The sequence below is a fragment of the Aristolochia californica genome, unplaced genomic scaffold (genome assembly GCF_029961685.1).
Source record: "Aristolochia californica isolate CCGP_79_NKW_82.1479 unplaced genomic scaffold, dmAriCali1.0.hap1 SCAF_10, whole genome shotgun sequence".
In the NCBI taxonomy this organism is placed as follows: Eukaryota; Viridiplantae; Streptophyta; class Magnoliopsida; order Piperales; family Aristolochiaceae; genus Aristolochia; species Aristolochia californica.
Window position 1 is genome coordinate 4,948,714 of NW_027181771.1, and position 13,502 is coordinate 4,962,215.

Below are 13,502 nucleotides of genomic sequence, written 5' to 3' on the forward strand. Positions count from 1 at the left end.
AATGACGTAGATGAAGTGTTGGATATTATCAGTGAGAAAACTAGAAAAAATGGGAGAGTGGTACAATGATTAGATTGTAATCAAATATTAGGGCGGCTCTGAAAAGGAATAATGTTGATCTGGCATTTTAGATTCTGTCAGCTAAGTGTTCTTTTGTCGTTCAAGGTGAGTATTTGTATCGCTTCTTTTGATCATTGTTAAAAACACTAGTGAAGGAAGGGAAATAAGAGGAACTTCTCAAGTTTGACTATGTATTTCATGGCATGTTGAACAAGTATTTATAGGCTAGATTCAATGAACAGATCACCATGAATCTGGGAAGTTCTTATCTTTCCCGTATATGATATAAGTTTGAATAGGGCTGAACAAAGAAGGAAACATAGCCCCCTCATGGTTTCTGAACACTCCACCAATTCCTGCCTATCCAGGGTTTATTGGTCAAAGATTGTTTATTGTACTCTCATTTACTGTTAAAGAAATGATTTATTAATGGAAGTTTGTACTAAAGAGGTCTTATTTTAGATTTTGTTGGTATATGTGGGAGAAAATTATGTAGTTCATTAAAGAGATTTGCCACATGCATGTGGCACAAAGTGTTAACTATTTGTTGAGTTGTGTTGCACTTTGAGTGACTTGGATTTGCCCATTTAAAGGTGCTTACTGTGTCTAATTTTTCATTTATAAGTTTTAAGGTTAGAAAAAAACATTAACTATTGATTGAAGTCTAAGTTGCATTTTTCAGAGGCTTTTCGGCTGCAGTCAATGTTTGGTTGACAGCACTTTGAAATTGTTTCCCACCTTCCAGAAAAAGAAACAGATTGTTTTAGCATATAACTTTTTTAACGATTAAAGTGAGATTTTTAAGTGTATTTAAGGTAATTTTCAAGAAGACTGAAATTTCCAACTTCTATGATAGCCATTGTCGTTGCACAACTGCAAAATGGGACTCAAGTAAGCATTTACATATTTGAGAGTTCTTAATTGATAGCCAAATTGATCTCTTTGTTTGTTATAGCTGTCTACAATACCATATCAATAGCATAAAATTAGAAAGGGAAATTCTCTGAATCAGTCAAAACCACAAGCCCACTTCTATTTCTAAGAAGCCAATCTGTACGTTAATAGTGCTCTCTTGATTTCCTAAGTGTTTTCCCTTATTATAGATTACCAGGTTCCTGTATATAGCACTTGTTCCAAATGACGCTATTATTATGAGCTTGTTTCTGGGGATGTAATAACTATCGAATTAGGAGAAAACATGTCAATTCAACACTCCATTTATGATCGAAACTAAAAAAAGATGTATTACTATCATACCACAAAAAAATTCATTGATGTTTGGATATTTTCCTTCATAAAAAAATTGCTTCCATTTATCCGAGAAGCAACTCAAAATCTTTTAAAAACAAAAGCAACTACTTGAGCTGGCCTTGGCTTTTTAAGTATTTTGCTTTTCTGTTCAATGTTAAGTATGCCATCAAGTGAGTCAAAAGTCAAATTTTCCTGGCTCTACATTGCAAAGATCCCTTTTTGATAGACCTGGTCCTAGCGTCTAAGAAGTTGAAACAATCTAGAATGCAAATGAATTGTTTCTTCCCATGTGTTAAGTAAATATATATCACTCATTCTTTTTATGTCATTCATAGTCAATACGTACTTAGGGTTTTTTGAATGTAAAGATTTAGGAGCAGTTGTGCATCTATAGTATGTGCATGAATAGTGGGGTTTTAAGTGCAAGGTCTTGAGTTTCCAACTCACAATTCAAAAAATAAAAAAACTGAAGTTGATAAACTATAGTACCATGAATTGGCCACAAATGGTTCTCTCTCTCTCTCTCTTATCTCAACACCTTCATTGTAGACTATCTTCAGAAACCCTCCATTGTCATAATTCAATTTTCACAAATTCCAAAATTAACTTATTTTCAGTTTGACATTTGATAGAAAATTTTAACTACCAAGAAAAAATAGCCATGGTGTTCCTTTAACACAAAAAGGTTCTGGATTGTTTTTCACACCTTTTAATTAGAGTAATAAATATTTTTTGTTCACTAATAATTTTTTAAAATTAATTCCATGTAAGGAACTATTTGAAGAAAAAAAATCTATTTGAGGAGCTACAATACTGTTGGAGAGACTTAACTGGCTTCTAATATGTTATAAATGCCATTCACTTTGTAAAAAACCATTTGAGGAGCTACAATACTATTGGAGAGACTTAATTTCAAAGGGGTTGGGGTTGCTTCAAATCATGAAGCAGTTCATCCCTTCAGCTCCTCATTCCAATGTGGTAATATGTTCTAAATTCCATTCTCTTTGTTACTGTTCATTGTAGATGAAGATGTTAACTATGGAATCGGGTTGAGTAATTTTTATGGTATCATCACATTTATAATGATACTAATTACTGAAACATGCAACTTCTCTATGTTGCACGGGTCGGTGTATCTTACTGATGGAGAACCTTTAGATATTGTCGGTATTGGTGATGTCAGTTTGGGGAAGTCAAACGGGCAGTGTGGAAAATTCACAAGGTGAGAAATGTCCCAAAACCTATTTGTAATATGATCTCAGTAGGGCAGCTTGATGATGAATGTCATAATGTGACTTTTAATGATGTTGCCTGGAAAGTCACTAAGGGAGCTATGGTTGTTGCACAATAAGTTAAAATTGGAACTCTTTATGTCACTTTCAGTTGCAAAGACACAGTTGCAGTTGTTGATGTTGTTACTGCTACTGATTTGTGGTATTACAGGCTTGGACACATGAGTGAGAAGAGAATGAAAGTGCTTCAGTCCAAAGGGAAGCTACCAGGGTTGAAATCTGTAAACAACAGTTTGTGTGAAGGCTGTATTTTCTGCAAGCAAAAAAAGGTTAGCTTTTCAAAGGCTGGAAAAAATCAAAAACAAAAAAATTGGAGTTGGTTCATTTAGATGTGTGGGGACCTTCAACTGTTACCTTCCTTGGTGGTTCTAATTACTATGCGACAATTATTGATGATGCAAGTAGAAAGATATCGGTTTATTTCCTAAAAAAATAAATCTGATGTTTATGATACATTCGAGAGATAGAGAGCAATGGTTGAGAATGAGACAAATTTGAAGGTAAAGTACTTGCAGTTAGATAATGGGGGATAATACATTGACGATGATTTCAAGCGGTATTGTGCTGGTAATGGAATCAAAATGAAGAAGACCATTCCTGAAAAACCTCAATAGAATGGTGTGGCTAAGAGGATGAACATGACCTTGAAAGAGCATGATATTGCATGCGGGATTGCCAAAGATGTTCTGGTTTGAGGCTATTAACACAACTGCCTATTTGATCAACAAAGGTCCTTCAACACCATTGGATTGCAAAATACCAGAAGAGGTTTGGAGCGGTAAAGAGGTAAAACTTTCTTTCTTGAAAGCGTTTGGTTGTGTTTCTTATATTCACATTGATTATTAGAATAAACTTGATGTTAAATCTAAGATATGTTTCTTTATTGGCTATAGTGGTATCGAGTTTGGTTATCGTTTCTGGGGTGACCAAACTCATAACATTATTAGGAGCAATGATGTGATATTTAATTGAAGGTGTTCTTTAGAAAGACAGAATGAGAACACATTATGAGAGCACAAGCAATTAAGCTAAGAAGTCTGAAGTGATTCAGTTGAGAGATCTTCAAGTTATTAAGATGGAGAATATTGCTCAAGAAGACTAGGAAAGCAAACCCCCATAAGTAAATTAAAACATTCTTATGATTGAACTGAGGAGATCATCCAAAACTAGTAGACCAATATAGAGATACTCCCCTACATTGAATTATATTCTTTTGACTGATAAATGTGAGCCAAAGAGTTATGAAGAAGTTGTACAAGTTGATAAATCAACCAAGTGGGAGTTGGTCATGAGGGATGAGATGGATTCATTGTTATCCAATCAGACATGGTGGTTAACTAAGTTACCAAAAAGGAAGAAGATTTTGCAGAATAAATGGGTTTACTGAAGCAAAGATGAACATGATGGCAACAAGCGATACAAAGAAAATTACTTGATGTAGTTACAGGGTTTCAAAACACAAGGAAAGGAGAAAATGATGTGCAAACTTCAAAAGAGTTTGTATGGTATTAAACAAGCTCCAAGACAGTTGTATAAGAAGTTTGACATCTTCATGAGTAGCATTGGTTTCCTGAGGTGTCAGACAAATCATTGCTATTTTGTGAAGAACCTGGGTGACCCCTACATCATTCTACTGCTATATGTTGATGACATGTTGATAGCAGGAGCTTGCAAACAGGAAATAGATAAGTTAAAAAGGGAGTTGTCCAAAAATTTTGCAATGAAGGATTTGGATACTGCAAAACAAATCCTTGGGATGAGGATTACTTGGGATACTGATGTATTGAAACTATCACAAGAAGAATATGTGAAGAAAGTGTTGAGCAGATTCAACATGAATGATGCAAAACCAGTGAGTACTCCTTTGGCTAGTCACTTTAGGTTATCTAAGGAGCAGGACAGCACCTACATGGCCAATGTGCCTTATGTTTCTACTATTGGCAGTCTCATGTCTGCTATGGTGTGCACTAGACTAGACATAGCTCATGCAGTGGGAGTTGTGAGTAGATATATGAGTAATCCGGGTAAACAACATTGGGAAGTAGTGAAGTGGATTCTCAGGTATTTGAGAGGCACTGTAGACTTAGCCTTATATTTTAAAAAGTCTGACTTGGGATTACTGGGTTATGTAGATGTTGACATGATTGGAGACATAGATGGCAGGAAGAGTACAACTAGATATGTATACACATTGGGTGGTACAACAGTTAGTTGGGTCTCTAAGTTGCATAACAATTTTTTTGTTCTTCAAGAAACTCTCTAAGTTAATATGATTTACCCATGTGTCCTTGGTCCTAAAATTTATGCAAAATGGTTGGTCCTATGCCGGTCAACGTGTTTCAGATTACTTGTTGGCACAACCTCTTTGCATGAATAATCGGTTGTCGCTTGGGTCTAACTAATCCAAACGGTACTATTCCTGATAAGCAATCTTGTTGTTGAATGTATTTAATATGGCTTTAAATTTAAACCTTGGTTACAATGCATTTTCTTCAAGTTTTAGCCATTAACACCTCAATTGAAAGGCTTTTACTAACACATTTTCAATGTGTAAAAACCTAGATGGTAGTGATTTCCAATTGATGAGGCTTTACCTAACAAGTATAAGTCTTGAAAATAAATGATACATTATTCTCTTATAGTCATATTCTTGTTTTATTGCAGCTTCCACAAAAGCTGATGCAAGTTATTGCCTTCAAGCAACAATCTTTTGTTGTAGTTGCTTGGCTAAGAAAAGATAAGCACTTTGTTTCCTCCTTGTTTAAATGTAATTTTAATTTTGTATCTAGTTGTCAGTTCCTATTTGTCACAATTTTTGTAGAAACATATATGAACTAAACCAAGCGTTTAATCTCCGAAAGATGCAATCAATAGTATAATATAAATACTATTATTTATTTCGTTGAATCTAAAATAATATATTATCTTAATTTTATTATTAAAAATTGGTAAAAATAAGAAAAAAGTCTCGAAAAATAATCTACTTGAACGGAACAGATAATAAATAAACAAAAAAAAAAGTCGATTTCAAGTCATTCAATTCAATTTTAATGATAAAAATAAAGATAATGAACACTTGAGTTTGTGTAGGCTCGAGTTTATACTCTTTTTTTCCATATATTTAATACTTTTTGTATCATTATTTTTATTTTGAATGATTAATTTGTTGAGATATATAGCATTGTATCAGATGTAGGCGTAGAGAAACAATTTCAATTCAACTGATACCACTTGACATTTTAAAAAAGTAGATTCTTGTATGGGGGTGGTGGTTTGACTCACCTCAATTTCTAGATCATGGATACAAAAAATTTCAAGTTCCAGTTGATTGCCCAAAAAAGTGAATCAAGCAGAATTTTGTATCTTAGACTATGTTGATTAACTTTGGGAAAGTAAATCTTGAGGCTCGACTCAGCTGATCGAATCTGTTGAGAATTATAATTAAATTCTAATATAAAATATTACTTTCTAATATGTATTTAAATAATGAGGTGACTGAAGAAGAATGTAAATGATATAAACATATATAAGAGTTTGATATAGAAGAGCAAATTATTTCATTAGCTTCAATTAAATTTCATTAATTGCAACCAAGTCATCTAATTGACTGGATTAAAGATATTTTTAAATATAAACATCTAGTAAAGAACAACAAGTATATTTAGACAATAGAACAAGAAGAGAGGATGAGTGAATTGATTAGGACATTGAAGGTGATTAGGTGGGAGGAAGGAAAATCGGGGATGAAGGCAAAAAAACTTTTGTTGTAGAAAATATCTATAGCAAAAACATTTAATCCTATTTTAGTAAGAGGACTTCAGTCTTTTCCTTGGGAACAAGAGTTTTAGTTGTTGGAGTATGATTTTAAGATCCCTAAGTATTTTAATTTTAATGATAGCATACCCAACAATTTAACCATGACATACAAGTGTACTTATTGCAGCAAAGATATACTTTTGTAATATGGGCAAAAAGAGTCGCTCCAAGCATAGGAGTTGAACACTTTAGTAAGAAAGAAGAAGTTTTGAAGTATAAATGTTAAAAGTAGTCCATTGCAAATGGTTCAACCATTATAAGGATTACATCACTAAAATTCGTAATAACTATTGAAATTGATACACACACACATATGCACATCTCTAAGACTAACCTTTTAGGACCTAATATTAATGTCATAAAAACAACTAAAAAAATATGAGACACAACCAACTCCCACTAAATTAGCTGTTACTTTTTTTCTATTATGTATCCCATTAAAAATCATGATGAAATCTCTCTTTAAATATATGACGAGATTTTGATCCCACCAGTCCCAAGATTACATTAAAGTATAATTAGAGAAAATTCAAGGCAACACTTGATGGATACGTGAAAATATTAAAGGTGTAAAAACCTTTTGCTTGTGCTCTAAAACATGCAATCCACTGCAAATTATTACACAAAATTCTAATAAAATAAATTATTTACAGATCGATCAAGTATGGATCGGGTTTAAAACATGCAATCCACTGCTTATGGGTCGGGTTTAAAATTTTTGGATCCAATCCAATTCATTTTAATTTGAGAATCCATATATTATTTTATTTATATGCTATATGTATCAATATATGATATTCTAGATATATTGAATAAGTTATTGTATATACCATTTATTTAGCTATTTGGAATAGAAGAAATATGCCAGGATAAGTGGCATTGGGCCAACAAGAACCCGTAAGGGTACAAAGGATCCAACTCTGCAAAGCGAAGCACTTGTGGATTAACCCATTCCTTTTTGCCTCCTGGTTTTAGCTTTGATTTTACTTTCCCCAATGTTGTCATACCTTGCTCAGTTGGTGAAGAGTTGGTTTGGTGTCGATTGATCGAGTCAGATGTATTCTGATGAGTTCTATTGATATAGCCAGTGGACTTGCTCTCATACGTGACTTTTTACATAATGGATAAATAAAAATAGCACTTTGTAATCATGATTGGCAAAGTATAAGCTAATGTCTATTTTTAATCGTACTTGAAGTAACGTTTAAAACATAATTTGACTTGCATCAATTAAAGGCAACATTTGAAAATGAACTTCTAGAAACTTGGGGGCATCGAAGTTGTACAAAGGAGGTAAAAAATCTGCGACTGTTCTCACTTAAACTAGTGCCGATATGTATCTCATTTTGCTAACTTTGTATTGGCTGATGTTATTTCGTATCAATCGTATTAGTTAAATATTCTAGTGGTGAAATTGGATTTTCAAGTATTCCTCCTAGAGTGATGGTTAAGTGCTTGCATGTAGGGTTCAATCATCCTCAAGGGTTTGAATACTCATTGAGGAATGTCAAGATCGGGTCACTGCAGATGTTTGGGAAAAATTACGGTAGTTGTGAAGATATGGGTCCACGGGATTTTCCTACATAAGAGGTTCATAAGATCTGTGTTGGATGTAAGGTTGGCAAATGCCGACCGCCATGCTGGGAACATATTGGTTTCCAAGGAGGGGGATGAGGGTCACATTAAATTGGTTCCTATGTATCATCAATGTTGGTTACTGAAAAAGTAAGTTTGCTTATTCGATTCTTGCATTCCTTTGGAAATTGGTTCTCCTTTACTCCAATTTCCAAATAACTGCTCAAACTATGGTCATAGGAAATATGTTTGCTTCGTTCTCGATAATGGTAGCCTACTCAAACCATGCATTAGGCAAGATTTTAATTGCTAACATTTTATAGCCTCCTCTATCATCGTCATCAATTAAGTTATGTCCCAAGCACACTTCATTATTTTCATCAGCAATATGACATTTTTCATCAGTTTGAATTTGGTTATTAAGCATAAGACAATATTTTCTAAATAACATTTTATAATCTTTCATTAAGGAATCATCTAGTTCCCCAAAAATCTACTAACCATTAGATATTGCACTGAAATAATCAAACATGCCGATGACAAATACAGTTTCAATCACAGTATGTAACTCCATGATATTTTCCTCACAAAATATATTTTACTTCAATCATAGTAAATACCTAACTCAGAGCTTTCAAGTTTGCGCAATGCAACAATGTATCCATCAGACAAGTCAACGACATGGATATAATCTCGCACCTGAGGATAAAACCATAAGCATACATTATATGGAATGTGTAAACAAGTAAAAAATTCTCAATAATACCGTGATACGGCCATGGTATTCAGTTACTTTTATAGCATCAATCAAGTTACTAAAAAGTAAGAACAAACATCAACTTGTAATTTTCGTATAAAGTATGAAGCATGGAATTTGGATGTTTTTCGTCCTCGGCTGCTTATCAAAGTGATTCTTTACTTGGGGTACAGTTCTGTGGAGAAACTTCACAGCAGAAGCTTACTCTCCTGCAGTTGCTACACCAAAATGCTTCATCTCTGATGGCTATTGCCTTCTTCCAGAAAATGTTATTGGCTATTGATAGATGTCATATTCTGACATGAGAACTAGGTTAATTATAATAGAATAACCTTTATAATTGTGTTATAGGTGGTTATTTATCGGTTTTCAAATGAAATGAGCATTTATTGAATTTGGCATTAATCACTGTCGATATTGCATATTTCTCTCTCCTGAATTATATTTCATTATTTTTTAGTTTTATTTCTTCCTGAAATGCTTTTTATAGATTCAATTATGGAATTTCAGGAGAATTTGGGTGGAGAAGATATTTACCAAAATGCCCTTAGTGAAATGGAGGTAATTTCTAGGGCAAATCGTTTTAAAATAAGAAAAATCATATTTAAAGCAAAGAAGGAGACCTGAGAGGAGAGACCCGGGAGGGAAAACCCGAGAGGGGAGACCCGAGAGGGGGAAGCGTGAAGAGAAAACAGAGACGAAGACCAAAATAGAGGACTTTGACCGGAAACAGGGGAGGACCCGAGAGGAGTTCCCCACCGTCGTTCGCCGGGCCAATACCTTATGTTGCGCCACCATCGTCCACCGCCGTCCACTGCCGTCCAGCAACCGAGAACAAACCCGAGGAGAGCTCGAGAGAGTCTCCGTCGAGGTGAGTTCGACAGTCGTCGCTCGCTAGGGCGAGAAGTGATCCGAGAGGGTTTCTTCGGTGCCAACTCCACTTTCCGACCATCCTCCGGCGTCGGTTACGTATTTCCGACCATTCTCGGAGCGATTCCGACTCCGACCGAGACTCGAGTGAGCCAATTAGAGAACTTCATCTCTGTTTCGTTCTTCGCCGGACGTTACCTCCGTCCGTCGGCTTCCAACCTTCGTCGCCGGCGTCGTCTCTACCTCCGACCACTCACTATTGCTACCCGACACCACCAATTTCGAGAAATTGCAGCACCCGTGAGAACGAGTTGCTGCCCGAGCGAGAGGAAGAAAAAGGGGAGTAATTCGTCATTATTGAATTTAATTTTTTATATGGTTTGAACTTAGGTTTTGAATGTTAATTGAATCTGATTTGATAATTAATATTTATTTAAGATTTTTTTCTGGATATTTGATTAAATTAACTAATTAGGGTAGGATTATAATTGAGGTTGGATTTTGGTATTTTAATCCGATTTCTGTCTTTCACTCTATGCGCCCGAGAGGGGCTAGACGCAAGGATTGAGAAATCGGATTCGTGATTACGTGGCGCTCGAGAGAGGCATGAATCACGGTAAAATCCAGAGTTGATAATTTTAGCATCATCACAATAGGAAATTGATTCTCTGCATTCTATTGTAATCCGCTCTTTGTCATTAACTCTAAGCGCCCAAGAGGGGCTAGACGCAAGGATTGAAAATCCGGATTCGTGGTTACGTGGCGCTCGAGAGAAGCACGAATCACGGTAAAATCCAGAGTTGACGTTTCCTGTTGTGCAAGTAGTTAATTAGATTATTGCTTGATAATTTAGGATATAGTTAGTGTTTAGTTCAGATTAATTCATCATATTTGGTTAGGCTAGTTGACTGAAGAATACACAGAATTCAGTCCTCCTTGTGGATATGACCCTCGCTTCCCGCTAAATTACATGAACGATTCGTACGCTTGCGATGTAACTAAAATTCTGCATCAGCTATCATAACTTGGAGCTGGATGGAATAAAAAGTAAAACACATACCCTAGTCCCATCCTTAGTAGAATAGTCATTTCCAAAGATTGTTAGTGCTGGTCTTCTGCCTATGGCTACTTGTATTAATGGCATCAGATCGTTTGGAATTCCACAAGGATCCTCACCAATGTAGCCGCTGAAAATGAGCTCCAACTGGATTGAAGTATCTCAGCAAAATTATCTTCCATCCAGAATCTAACATGTAGATATCCCTGCAGATCTCTTCAATAAAAAGCTGCAACAATTGACATTAAAAATTGTTACAAAGAGTGAGCAGGCTGGTTTGTCATGTTTGAAAAAGATGAAGGAGCAAACCTTGGTATGCCCATATGGATTTGTTGCGCACAAAGGGAACTCTTCCTACAAGGAACCTCTTTTGGTCAACCATAGACAGTAGCCGATGACAAAAAAACAAGTTGAAATGTTTTCCTTGTGTGAGTAAACAAACATGGTCACTAGAGAACTCGACAAAATAAGTTAGTGACACAATGGAATCTACATGTGAAAATTTGGCCAATCAGACATTATAATACGGGTGCATGTATTCTGCCATCCAGTTTAGTCTGGGTAAAGCCATCTCAGAATTTGGTGACTGCCAAAAAAGTGGATTCAGAAAGATAAAGACATCAAAGAATTTCCAGAATAGCAATTATTTCATTCAGACAGACTACACATTGATGATTCATGTGGCGAAGTGATAACTGCATGAGTAGGGTTTACAACACTCAGGCTAACCATTATTCATCAAAATACTCCAAATTTACTTCCAACTGAATAACGCTCCTAACACGTCCAATCTGTCGTGTGAATACGAGCCTTATAATGATTTTCATTACCTTGATTTCCAAAAGTGTTCCAGAGAACTTTTTCCTCCCTTGATTTTAAAATAATTGATGAATTAAAAAAAAAAAAAACAAGTTCACCTCTAAAACAATAATTTCAATGACCCCTACCTCTTGCAATTTTATTGACAGAAATGATTCAACATACGCAGTACATTTTTCATCCACACTAGCATCCATTAACTAAGATTTTTTCTCAGATATAATTCACACATATATAAGGAAGTATAAAGAAATTATTGAATAAAGCAAAATAGGAATGTACCTTTTTGCACCCGTGGGCACCCATGACTTCTAATAAGTTTATTGTTCCAAAGATATTATTTGTTATAGTAAAGTAAAGGTTTCTGCACACTTTCACCAACAGCCTTCAATCCAGCAAAATGAATAACCGCATCAAAGCTGCAATAAGAATGTTAGGGATGGAAGAGAATAAAAGGTCAATGATAAGTCGCAACAGAGTAAGAAATTATGTGCATTTCCATCAACAAAAATCCTGAAATTTTCTTATTTCTTCTAGATGAAGTAAAGCAAGACTCAAAAAACTTCTGTGTTCAAGGTCCCCTATATCAAAACCTACCTTAAAAAATCCAAAGGACAGACATTACTCCTGTTTAACTTTTTAGTTTTACTTCTTTTCAATAGGATACTACTTCCTCTAGTTTGAAAACCAGGCTCAAAAAAAGGATCTGACATGTAATTTCACAACTGGTGCAAACATTATTATGCTGCCAAGTCCAAGAAAGATAGGATAAATTTTCAAAGGAAAAACCTAAAATTAAACTCCCCAGGAAAATGAAATGTGTAGCATTCTCCAAGACACATCCATAGGAAGTAAAAAGGATAACAAACAAAACCTTCAGGCCTGTGTTAGTAAGACATACTCTACAATTATGCAGTGGTCTCTCTCCTAATGCATAACTCTTGGTCTAGAACTCAACACTCAGAAAAATTTCGCAATAGGTGGTATCTAGTGGTATTTGTCTATCAAACAGTAACTATATGTGCAAATGCCATTTGAAAAGGACTGAACATACGGGTAACAAATAATAAAAGGAGCATACCGCTTCATGTTCTTAGTCATTTGTATATCTAACACAGAAAATTACACAAAGTGACCACGATGAATTTTAAAAATGATGAAAATTTAAAAGAATAGGCTAACATAAATTAGATATAGCTGGATGAGGAAAATAGTTTGTTCAATGCTCCTTTGTCCCGAAGATCAATCTGAAAAAGGCAGTGGGAAGTTTAGTAAGCCTATGTAAAGAGCAAGTGGATAAGGACTAGTAATGGAGTTGAAAAAAATAGTATAAAAGATTGACACTTGACAACCTAAAAGTTTCTAAAATACACCTAAAACCTGATCTTGCTAAATTAAAATCTCCTAACTTTGTTCCCAGAGTGGTCAATGCATTAGTATCGGCTCTGGTAATTGTTCATTATCTTTACGCTAAAGTTAGGCCATGTTAAATCCTTCGATTGCAAGGAAATGGAGTTTAAATTTTTTCCATATGCCAATATCTATACCATGTTTTACATCAAATCACTAACCCCATCATTACGGTGTTTCCATTCTCTTCTTTTCACAAAGACCATCAGGATTTCCTGTTTTATATACTACTTATGTAAATTTTATAACTTGGTATACTTCCTCAAGGTTTGTACACTCGTTAGTCAGTAACATAGCACTGTATGAAGCATGAGAGAGAGCTCAAAAGATCTGAAAGATAAGAAAGTTGACTTTAAAGCAAATTCAAGAAACATGAAACTCGAAAGAAATATAAAGATGTAAACCACGTCTGGAAGTTTGAGTGGTAAAATCTACCTCAAACATACAATGATCTTAAAATACGAATTAATCAGCAGATCACTAATTAAGAAGAACATAATAAAAGACATAATATCAACAGTTATGAACGACTCATAGCAATCTTTCTCTTCAATTCAATCTTATCTGCTAACCAGTTAATTTGTTTTAAATATTT

General features: G+C 34.8%; 1 pseudogene; it reads right to left on the reverse strand.

The window, feature by feature from the left end:
- Window positions 1–8,597: 8,597 nt before the first annotated feature.
- LOC137942821 (UDP-glucose 4-epimerase GEPI48-like) lies at window positions 8,598–12,598 on the reverse strand (annotated as a pseudogene).
- Between the last annotated feature and the right edge of the window lie 904 nt (window positions 12,599–13,502).